Source organism: Caloenas nicobarica, chromosome 3 (assembly GCF_036013445.1).
Source record: "Caloenas nicobarica isolate bCalNic1 chromosome 3, bCalNic1.hap1, whole genome shotgun sequence".
NCBI classification, from domain to species: domain Eukaryota; kingdom Metazoa; phylum Chordata; class Aves; order Columbiformes; family Columbidae; genus Caloenas; species Caloenas nicobarica.
The window spans coordinates 23,178,239-23,190,592 of NC_088247.1; positions in this window are offsets into that span (position 1 = coordinate 23,178,239).

Here is a 12,354-nt window from a genome sequence, read left to right on the forward strand (position 1 = left end):
CTCTCCCATTTCATTGTCTTGATCTTTCCACTTTCCAAGTCTATTTGTAGGAAATTATTTAATTCTGATGTCACCACAACCAAGTCACCTAACTTTTCATTTATTTTTTATTTTCTGCTTTTGAGACCTTAAGCATATTTTTTTTTCTTTTTCCACAGAAGGTTCATCACAAAAACCTGTTCTGACCCAGAAAAAAATATATGGAAATTGTGTTTCTGAAAAGGTCTTGGATTCTGCAGACTTGTAGAAATCTATTTGTACTGCTGCCCATTAACCTTAACACAGGAAAGATTAACAGCTTCAGATCTAGCTCATAAGAAGTTTCAGCAATGCAAGATCATGCCTGCAGATACATCCTGAAGTGCTCCATAGGAGAAAGACAATGGAAATTTCCAATAGTGTCCAATCCCTTTCTTACAGGGCAGTAACAACTTTGATGAGATGTGAAGATGTCTGCAGGGCTTTTAGGGCCCTGGAGCTGTAAGGTAGCTAGGATTTTAGCTTGGGTTTGGTTTGCTTTGTTTTTTTTCTTCCCCAGTCCTCCTGGCAAAAGGCTAAGTAATTTCTTCCAATACTGTAAAATTAATTTCTTGAAATAGTAGATATACTAATTTTAAAGGTATGGATAGCTCTCATCTATGGATTCCCAAAGCACATATCTTGTAAGTGATAACAGGTGGTAGAATCTCGTATTTAAGAAATGATGGTCATCTCTGGGAAGCTTTTTAAGAGATGTATATACAACAGAGGTGAATGCTCAAAATGTGTTAAATTAAATGAAAAATCTCACAAGGCATAGTTGACATCAGTGGGTTTTGTACATAACAGGTAGAAAGAGATCTTTAGTGAATGTAAGACTTTTGCCTTGATGAGACCTCTGACATTTCTCAGCTGTTGGGAATTTGTACAATAATGTTTAAAGGAACATAGGGAATAGCCACTGGTAAAAGATCAGTTTTTATTCAACCATTAGACCTCTAATAATGGAATTCTATAACTTCCCTCAGTTTAAAATGAATATGGCATTCACAATCCTTTATCTCTTTATTTTCTTATGTGCTTTATATGGAAGCTATCTTTTTCCTATTTGTACTGGTTTAAAAACAAACAAACAAACACACAACACGTAGACACCAAAAAGGCTATGTTTCTGGAAGTAAATATTTTTTTAAACTCTAAATGGTGGTTTTACAAATAGATGCTACAAATATCCCCTCTTGCACTGCTGGGGACTGCATTTAAAATGAGATCAGATATGCAGAGAAAAAAAATTCTCAGCTTTGCACAGCACAGAAGAGATGGAAATAGCATACATTTCTCCAAAGACTCAAACATTGCTGGGAGGATGAAAGCCAAAGCAGCAGTCACCTGTCTACAGGAACAATAGTACCATTTATATGTGCTGTCAAGAAGTTCTGTACTGCAAAATCTATAAGAAATCCCTGAAGTCTAAATAATGTCTTAAGCGATTCTTGTGATCACCAGTGATATTGGAAGAGGGAAGGGCAGATGATCATATTACGGGAACCACATGCAAAACTATCAGCAACACATGGAAAGGTCGAACTGCTACATTCTTTTGGACACTCACAGGTAAGTGATTGACTTAAAAAAAAAAAAAAAAAAGGAAGAGAGTGAGAGATAGCCCAAACCAAAAGGATACAATCAACCCTTCTATGGGTTGCTGAGAGAAAAGCTAGACACAGCTCAGTTCATAGCCTGTAGGCCTCCTGTGCTGAAGAGAATTCAAGACAAAGGCAGTAAGAGAAATTAATCTGGTAGATGACACTGAGTTTAGGGACACCATAGGTAAGGCCTCTTTCATTACCCATCTTCACTTTTGCTTATGAAGAAAGATATTTTACAGAAAAAAAAAAAAACCAACAAAGACAAACAACAAAAATATACAAACACCGCCCCCCCCCGCCCCAAGCCCCACGAACAATAAAAAAAAGGAAAAGGACTGAAAAGAGGTTTGAATGGAATGTCAAACTAAGCACTGCTACAAGCTGTTCTTGAAAGCTTTGCAACTTCTGTAGCTTTGTTGTCTTGCTTTGTTCATCTTGTCTTTCCTCTTCAATCCTTCCTTTCCTGGATGATGTTTATAGCATCCTGACAATACTTAGTGCAATAGACTGAGAGATGTGTTTGGAATGGAATGTTAGACTATATATCTGCTATTGAACTTCTGAAATAATTTTAAGAGTCAACAGAAAGTTACAGATCAGTAGTGGGCAATCTTTTATGCAAGTGCTTAGTGAAAGTTTTTACATTTTAAGTTCCACTGCTTCACAAACCAAAATTTTGTGTTTTAGAAGGAAACTGAGATCCATCAGTACTTAGGCAAATATAGAGAGAACATACATTAGCTGTAAAACCAAGAATTAGGGTTTATCTAAATAATTCATTTACTATATCCATTCTGCTCTCTCTCTACTAACCACCTGTTTTCTGCCCCTTGTTTTGAAATTTCTAATTTTTATTTACAAAATTATTCTGAAAGATGAATAATTTTAATGGATTTTTTTAATGTGGAAGATTGACAAAAAGCCAAATCAAATTAGAATTATTTTCAATCTCTTGATTGACATGCTGCAAGGATTCTAAAATGTTAGTGGGGCACGGCCAGTCTAGTTCTTTACATAATTCTGTCTTTGAATATTAAGTGGCACATGTAAATATCTATAAAGCTACATGAGTTTTCTACATGTCCCAAGTAACGAATGTGTTATTTTTTTGGTTAATATTTAAGAATTTACATTAAAAGCTGATATGATTAATCTGTAGAATGGAGAGAGAGATTTTTTTTTTAAAGGATATCAATTCCTTTAGAAATTTGGCATACTTCCTTGAACACTTAATATCACGAGTGGTCCGGCCTTAGAAGATATAAGATAAAAAAGAAACAAGAGGTTGTCAAGCTGTCATTGCCTAAACTGCAGATCTAAAAACATTTCATGCGATTGCACATATTGTTTATTTTTAAAAGCATCATAACAGTCTGTTTCATACAGCTCATTCACTTGAAGAGAAAATGTGTCTTCTCAAACTCCAATGTGTCCAGTCTGCTGTAAGACTGTATTTTGTGTGCACTCAAAATCAGATTGTGTGTGAATAGTTTAGTCTTTGACATCTTACCTTTTAGATAGCTAGTGTTGGATAAGTCACATCTTCAGTGTTTTAAGGCTTCCTTACGTAGATTTTTAAAAAACGCTTTTAAAAAATAATAATGGAAAATTAAAATATGAATAAGTAATAACTTGAAATAGTAATACAGTGTCAACCTTTCAGTAGTGTAATGGTGCTTTATATTATTAGCATAAATTTAGGGTTTAAAAATATCACCTAGGTCTTTCTGGCTTTTTTGAATGGATAGTTGGAAATTGTTGCTTGGGCTATATTTTGTTTCTTATAGTGTGTTGCACTTCCTTTTGTACTACTCTAGACATAAATGTGAATTTTGCTTGCCAAAGCACTCAACAGGGTTACATCGACTTGCTTAGGAGAGAGGAGAGAATAGCTTTTCAGTAGCGACAAATTTTAAGTGATGGTATTTTTCGCACTCAAGAGAAAAAGTAAAATGAATGCAGTACCAGAAGGCAAAGAAAAATACAAAGTTCTTCCACCAGAATTTTGTGTTAATGCTTGTGTCTCATATAAATAATATATAATGCAGGAATACTAGTAATAGCTCAATGCTCACCACTTATAGCTGAATTATCTTTTGAATTATTTCAGAAATAACTCTATTTTTTTTTTTTACTTTATTTAATTGCCCTACTCCTACTAAATATATAGAAAAATATAACTAGATTATTAGGAAGAAGTTGAAATACTAAGGAATACTAAAGAAAATGGTGGAAGGGAAATGGTGGAAAGGATTGGTTTCAATACTGATATTGAAAAGTTTATTGAATAATTATGTGGTCTGAATTATCTCTGTGTCTTTTGTAGCTGAAAATACCTGGACAAAACTGATTAATCAGCTAGTGATTCTTGGATAGTGTTCTTTTCTGTTATAGAACTGAATAACCTAGAATGCACATTTTTGTTCAGAAAGCAGATTTCTGTTAAAAATTTCTTTTGGGGATCAGATCTGATTTCTCGCCTGCTTGGCTTTCTCTTCATGTTAATTAAAAACACCTGAAAAAAAGAGAATGTTTCAGTTGCTTCAACATATACTGGAAGACACTTTAACATGCTTAGTTATTTATAAATAAAAGTTTCCAAGGTGAAAGTTTGGAAATGACACTAAGATAAGCTTTGAATAAGCAGGAACTTTGACAGAATAAGAAAACCTGTAAACCTATAAACCTTGACCTTTATGGAAGCTTTTAACCCCCCTCTAAACGTGTTTTTATTCAGGATCTCCTTGAAATTATGAAAGGATTCTCTGGAATGAAAATGGCAAACATATTTGAATTAGTAGTTTGTATTCCTGGGAAGTCTATAAGAAATGCTGTTATGTTCATGGATCAAACCATGATTTTCATGCCTGCAAACTTTGCATTTTCTGGATAAAGGACTTGCAGCCCAGCCCTTTTAGAGTATAATGAACATTAAAAAAAATTACACCTCATCCAAATACAAGGTTTAGCATGTATTTGCCAGATGAAAGCAATCTGTACTTACCATTACAAAAAAGCAGACCTGGTCAAAACTGAATGTTCAAAAATTGATTTGCTTTACATTTCTATCTCAGCATCATTTTTTGTCAGATGAATATCAGCAGAGAAAATTGGAGGAAAAGAGGAGAAGACCAAATGAAGAAAGAATGCTAAAATGTTTCAACTGCTTTACACCTGCTTCAATTGACTCCTGCTAAATTACATGTATACTTCATATCAGTTGCTATGATATGGTGTTATTAATTATTAATATTCCTCATAAATAATTTTTTTATTTGTAATGGACTCTTGCTTAAATTTTAAAACTTCATCAAAATGTGGTTTGTGTGACTGGGTGGATGCTAGTATCTAAAGAATGTGTGTATTACAGTGACCCTGAACTCTTCACAGTCTCCTAGAGTCACTCCAAGACTCTCTCTGTGTAGACTTGGGTGGATCATGACAGGATCCTTAAGATAATCCTTGCCCAGGTTTAAATCAATACTGTCAAGCCATTTGGCTATGGTGACAGAAGGGCAGTATCTGAGGTAACTTTACCAATGTCTGCATTGACCACTGGGTAGAAACATCATGCCCTTAAATCAAAATAGTTGGACCAGCATGGCCCTATTGATTGCTTCACTTCAGTCCTTCAGATAGTGATGCCTGCCTCTTTTCTCCCTGCAATCAGGTGACACATTTTTAGCCATAGCTCTCAAGCGGTAAACAGCAAATGTTGTCTTTTCCTGTAGTATAGCCTGAAAGAAGTATGTACATAGATTTGCGCAGCAGAATTTGGCCACTGGGCTGTTACAGGACAGCAATTCCCTGAGGAGATTGTAGATCGCAAAGTCCCTCAGATTATGTAAGCCTAACAGAAAGACCGATTAAAACATTACAGAGGTTAAGTTGTGAGGTAACCTGAGAATCAGGTCAGGTGAAGGATTCTTGAGACCCCCGAACTACAAAGAAGAATTTCTGGTCCTAGGTTTATTATAGCCAAATTCTTTGAACTTTCTCCCAGCAGAGAGGTGGTGATGAGCCACTTAGGCCTTTCTGTTATTCAGTGGCATAAGAACCTTTTGAAATTATTTACACAAATGACAAGGCTGGCTTATTGCCCAAATGAGCTGAATCAGATCTTCACAGTGAACCTTATTGGGTTTTCTTTTTTTCTGTCTCATCACCTGGTTTATTAATGCCAGTTTTAACCAGACATTGTGATACCAAAAATGTCAACATTTATGGAATAAATTTAATACAAATTTTGTACCCTCACAAGCTCATTACAAATGTTTGTAAACTCCCAGTTCTCCTCTAGAGCTACGGTAGTCCCAACAGGGATATATTGCCCTAGAAATTATTTGGATGTGCTTCACAAAAGTTTTTGTAAGGCCTATGATCTTTTAGGTCAGTTAAAGGTAAAGCTACATGTAAATATTAATACTAATTGTTTATTAATAAGAAATGTAAAAGGCAGTGACACTTGCTAGTATAGTTCTGACTTGCCTGCATTATCCTAGTCTTTCAGCTACATAGTGGTCCTATTCATACTATTCTACAAGTGTGAGCATCCGTTCAGGTTATTCCATGGCTTGTGTTTGAATTTCTCTAACAGATGCTTTTCCAGTCAGGCGCATTACTGAATAATAGAAGCTTGTGGAAAGTCAATATGGATAATCAGGAGGCAAACATGAGTTCAAGCCTAGTTAATATGGAAGAAAGTATGAACAGAGGGGATCTTATCAATGTTTACAAATATCTCAAGAGTGGGTGTCAAGAGGATGGGATCGCACTCTTTTCAGTGGTGCCCAACAATAAGATGAGGAGCAATGGGCACAGACTAAAGCATAGGAGGTTCCACCTGAATATGAGGAGAAACTTCTTTACTTTGAGGGTGCCAGAGCACTGGAACAGGCTGCCCAGAGAGGTTGTGGAGTCATCTTCTCTGGAGACATTCAAAACCCACCTGAACACATTCCTGTGCAATCTACTCTAGGTGAACCTGCTTTAGCAGGTGGGTTGGACTAGATGATCTCCAGAGGTCTCTTCCAACCCTAACCATTCTGTGATTCTGTGAAAGTAGCCAGAGAATACATTAATCTCCTTTATCATAGCTCCTGTGAGGTTTGCAGCACCGGGAACAGGAACTGCCTCATCATTTTAAAATGAAAGTACTTGTAATAAAAAGATGATATCACAGGAAACACAAAATTATCCATCTGAAGGCATAGAAAAATTCTGGCACTGGTGTCAGACCAGTGTAAGCAATTAAGTGAGTTATTAGCACAAGCTAGAAGTGGCATTACATTGCTAACTTGAGGAATGAAGCACATAAAAATTTATAATTCTGTAATGTTTATCTAAATTGTGATATAACACAGTGCTCAGTAAAACATTAGCTTTATAATGAAATATGTAATCTTGTGAGGCTTTTTACTTACTTATTTCATAAAATCCTATTGCACACTTTAAAAGCAATAGAATAAAGGTTGAAGTCAGTAGTTCGAAGAGAATGAGAGGCAATCTGTTCTGAGGAATCAAGACAAAAATATTTAGAAAAAGTCTAGAAAATTGAACTTTTTGGGACATAATCCTCATCTGCTTAAACCTGTATGTATTTACATGTATAAAATCTATAAATATTTCTTTAAAGAACTGAAAGAGATTGACTTTCTTTTACAGATGGCATATGATATTGAAACCAGGTGCAGTAGCTTTACATATATTTATAACCTTACTAATTCTATAATTAATTACAAAAAATTATTAAATCTTTGAATTCAGTCAAAATTCTTGACATGCTGTAAAACACACTTGGACTCCAATTTTGTGGGAGGAAGATCAAATTTACATATATTACAATTTTATGAAAGCAATGTAGGTAATAGAATTTAATGCTGATCCCAGAGACATAAGATATCCTTGTTCACATGCTACAATCTTCCTTCAAAGCACTACTTTATGGAAGGAATTGTGCTGAAAGTCTAACTCTATGTTTACTTTCTAACTAATCAGTATTGCTTCATGTCATTTATCTCCTGAAGCTAAAACAAAGAAAAATTTCTTCTGGGTTGTTGGTAGTTACAATAGCAAGGCAACAGTGTACCGGTTTATTGCTCAAATAATAAAGAAATAAAGATAGAAATAAATATCAGTACATTAGATGTGCTTTGCACAGTAGCAACAATTCCAGAGAAAAGTTGAAGGTTTGAAAACTTAAAACTGATCTGAATAGTCCATGAAAATCAAATCAGCTATTATAAATTTATAGAATAATTTCTTTTGAAAGGGACCCAGGGAGGTCATTGAGTCCAACCTCTTGCCTGAAACAGGACCTGTTTGCTTGCTCAGGATCTTCACCATGGCCTGTTTATTAGAACCTCCAAGAGATTTCACAGTTTGCCTGGGCAAACTCTTCCAGCATTTTACCAGCCACATTGTGATTTATTTTTTTTGTAACATCTAATTGGAATTTTTATTTACATATATATGTCTACTGCCTATTGTCCTTTCCCTCTGCACCTCCAAGTGGAGGCTAGCTCTGTCTTATCTGTAACCACCTATTCAGTTTCTCAGTAAGACACTCCTATAGTCTTTTTTTCCTAAAGACTGAATTCATCCAGATCTTTCTGCATGCCTTACTACATCATTTTCTCTTCCTCCATAATCATCTTGATGGCTGAACTTACTCCAGTTTACCAATAATTTTCTTGCACTGCAGCACCCAAAACTGTATTTTAATCCTGTACTTAAAGTCACTGTAATGAACGAGTATACACTCTGAGGATCCTGTTTGCTCATGTATATTTTGCTCTGAGAATTAAAATAGTCTGAGTAATATTTCTTCCTTTAGCATGTTGCAGTTATTTCTCCTGTAAGTAGAGCTTACCCTTGAAACTTCAGAAGCTGAAATAAGTTGTATAAATACATAACACCTGTATAAACTATACCTGTCAGGAATATCTGTTTGTTAATATTTTTGTTATTTGTTAGTAACATATTCCTTGATATTTCTAATTGCATTTAACACAAGCTGCAAATATTTTAAAAATATAAACCATAAGTTTTGTAGTCAGAACTCCTTGATATGCCCTATCTTCAGGAGATACCTAAACACAGCTAAAAGGCTAAATATCTGCCCCTGTAAATACTGCTAAATTGGATTAATCCAAAATGAATGTGGTTTTGGATATTTCCGAGAATCTGAGACAAAGATTTGTCCCTATGTTGTCTCTCCTTCAAGGGAATTCTGTGAGAATTGTAACTAACCCAGATAATACAGATATAAGTGAATTCTAAGGATTTTCCTGGAAGTTCCTGACTCTTAACACTTACTTCGTCAACTCATAGAACTGACAATGCACAGTCTTCTTTTTATAATTGATTTTTCAGGTAAATACTTGAAGATAAACACCTTGAACACAAGGATTAGAACTTTAATAATTTGTAAACTTGTAGGTGAAGTTCATCTGCAAGCCCTTTGGTATCTAGTATGTCTTGGGGAACAGCTTGCATAAACCAATATTTGACAGGTTAGTATCAATATTGTATAAGTAGCTTTCATCTTTGGAACATGTAGCAAATTCTGGAACCTCCAAGTAGGAAAGTATTGAAAAACAAGGTACTGGTATGTTTAGATCTATGTTATAACTGCTTGATAACAGCCATGTATTCAGTTGTGCACGTGTTTGTAGGACAGGAATAGTTAATACAACATAGTTGAAAATCAAAAAAAGCCTAGGGGGATAGAGAAGCTTATGCTGATTCCATTTTACACAGGTTGGAAAAAATCCCACTTCTGATGTTTAGGAAAGTTTTGTTTGTTTATCTCTCTCTCTTTATTCCACCAAGTCCACTGAAAATTAATATCCTTAAAAACAATTTTCACCCCTTACGTTGGCTTGCCAGTACTAAATTTTCTCAGTAAATTTTCCCAGTATTTTTTTCCCAGTTTTCATAACGTCCACTTATCGTAAGATTCTATGGCCTTTATCTGGATGAAAGATCTCTAAAGACAATTAATAGTTGTTTTGTGATCTCCTAAGGTGACTAAAAAATGAAATATGGGCAGCCCACTTGAGCAATCCTTTCATCTTCGTACGAGACTGTTCAGTTTCAAAAAGAGATCATGGTCAGTATTTCTAACAACAGCTATAAATCTAAGAGAATTAATATATAGATCAGTCGTCAGTACAGTTAGTGCTGTTTCCTTAGCGTAACTTGATATAATGCCACATCACTTAAGGTCAAGGAAATCTGAAGGCTGCCCTGAAAACAACTGCGCTTACTTTCTCTAGAATCGTAATGCACAGTCATTGAAGAGATGTCCACATAAAGAGCTGGCAGTGGGGAAGAATTATTTGTCTGGTTGTCTGTTTGTTTACTTATTACTTACTTATTTGGGGAAAACTATAACCATTATTTCTGTAAAGGAAGGCAAACATACTAAAGTTTGAAATGTAAAATAGCAGAAAATCTTATGGTTACTTATAGTCTGGAAGATTCATACTTTAAATTTTCTGTCGTTAATCCAATTTAAAACTTTCACCCTTAGTCTACCCTGCAGTTAGTTCTTTAAATATTTCAAAAATATCTGACCTTTATAGGGATGTTATCCAGTCTTCATTTACACTGACACATTTGTTTCCAAGTCCAAAATATTTTACTATGATTTTCTGATTTAATACAGTTATTTATAGTATGTTCTTAGGATACTAAAGATCTAATTAGAGCCATTTCTCAGATGAACTTTGATCTTGTTAGTCAAAATTATTAATTACTATGCGTAATTTGCATCTGACTTTAGAGGATTTGGCTCTCTTTTACACCTAACTTTTCCTAAAATCTCTTTGACAAGGAACTAGAGTTCAGATGTCAATTAAAAACTGCAATCCAGCCACCTGAGAACTGTGTAAATATTTTTTTCCAGATTTCAGAGTTAAGAAATCTATTTTGTTTCATTCTTACATCTTTATTGCTTTAATTCACCTCTTTTCTCTCAAAGGGTTAATTATGGAATTGTGACCATAATATTAAGGTATCAGATTTAATATTCCTCTCTTGGATGTCCCTTCAGAATTACTGATATAACAGGCTGTGCATCAAATCTATAATCTTCATAGATATTTAGTTTTGAAAAGGAAAAGTATTACTTTCAAATGCTAAATTACATAAGTCAGAAAAATATTTATGTTTAATGCTATTCTTCTTTGCTGGAACATATTTTTAAAGTAACAGCATAACTTTATTAATACTTTTCTCACATTACTTAGTATTAATGTACTGAAGTTGTCTGAAACAGTTACTACAGAAGAGTTTCTTACTGATGGCACTGAGTCCCTCTATCCATTTTCTGCCTCTGAAATTCTGAAAGATGCTTCTCTTTTCACACGATTGCAATGCAAAGAGAGCTGTCCTTCACTCAACATGTGAAACCCTGTTTTCTTTAATGCTAGCTATTCAAGAAATAGACCTGAAATAAATATTTACTCCTTTTATATAATATATATTCATAGAAATGTTTAGGTTAGAAAAGACCTTTAAGACCACCAAGTCCAAACTGTTACCTAACACTGCCATGTCCACCTCTAAACCATGTCCCTAAGCACCACATCTACACATATTTTAAATACCTCCAGGGATGGTGACTCAACCACTTCTCTGGGCAGCCTATTCCAATGTCTGACAACCCTTTCCATGAAGAAATTTTTCCTAATATCCAACCTAAAACTTCTCTGGTGCAATTTGAGGCTTCCTCTAATCCTATCACCTGTTACTTGGGAAAAGAGATTGACACCCACCTCGCTATAATCTCATTTCATGTAATTGTAGAGACCGATAAGGTCTCCCCTCAGCCTCCTTATATCCAGGCTAAACCACCCCAGTTCCCTCAGCTGCTCCTAATAAGAACTGTGCTCCAGGCCCCTCACCAGCTTTGTTGCTCTCCTCTGAACTCTCTCCAGCACCTCAATGTCTTTCTTGTAGAGAGGGGTCCAAAACTAAACATAGTAGTCAAGGGGTGGCCTCACCAGTGTCAAGTACAGGGGAAGGATCACTTCCCTAGTCCTATTGACTGCACTATCATTGATAGAAGCCAGGATGCTATCGGTCTTTTTGTCTACCTGGGCACACTGATGGCTCATATTCAGCCACCTGCTGACCAACACTCACAGGTACTTTTCTGCCAGGAAGCTTTCCAGTCACTTTTCCCCAAGCCTGTAGCACTGTCTGGGGTTGTTGTCACCCAAGTGCAGGATGTGGCTCTTGGCCTTGTTGAACCTCATAAAATTGACCTCAGACCAATGATCCAGCATGTCCAGATCCCTCTGAAGAGCCATCTTACACTCCAGCAGATCAATACTCCACCAAACTTGGTGCTGTCTGCAACCTTACTCAGAGTGCACTTGATCCCCTCATCCAGACCATTGATAAAGATCTTAAAGAGAACTGGCCCCAGTGCTGAGCCCTGGGGAACACCACTCATGACTGACCACCAATTGAATTTGATGCCATTCACCATGACTCTTTGGGGCTGGTCATCCAGCCAATTTTTTACCCAGTGAAGAGTATACCTGTCCAAGCCATGAACTGCCAGTTTCTCCAGGAGAATGCTATGGGATACAGTGTCAAAGGCTTTACTAAAGTCTAAGTATACAACATCCACAGCCTTTCCTTCACCTACTAGTTGGGTCGATTTTTCATAGAAGGAGATCAAGTTGGTCAAGCAGCACCTGATTCTCATAAA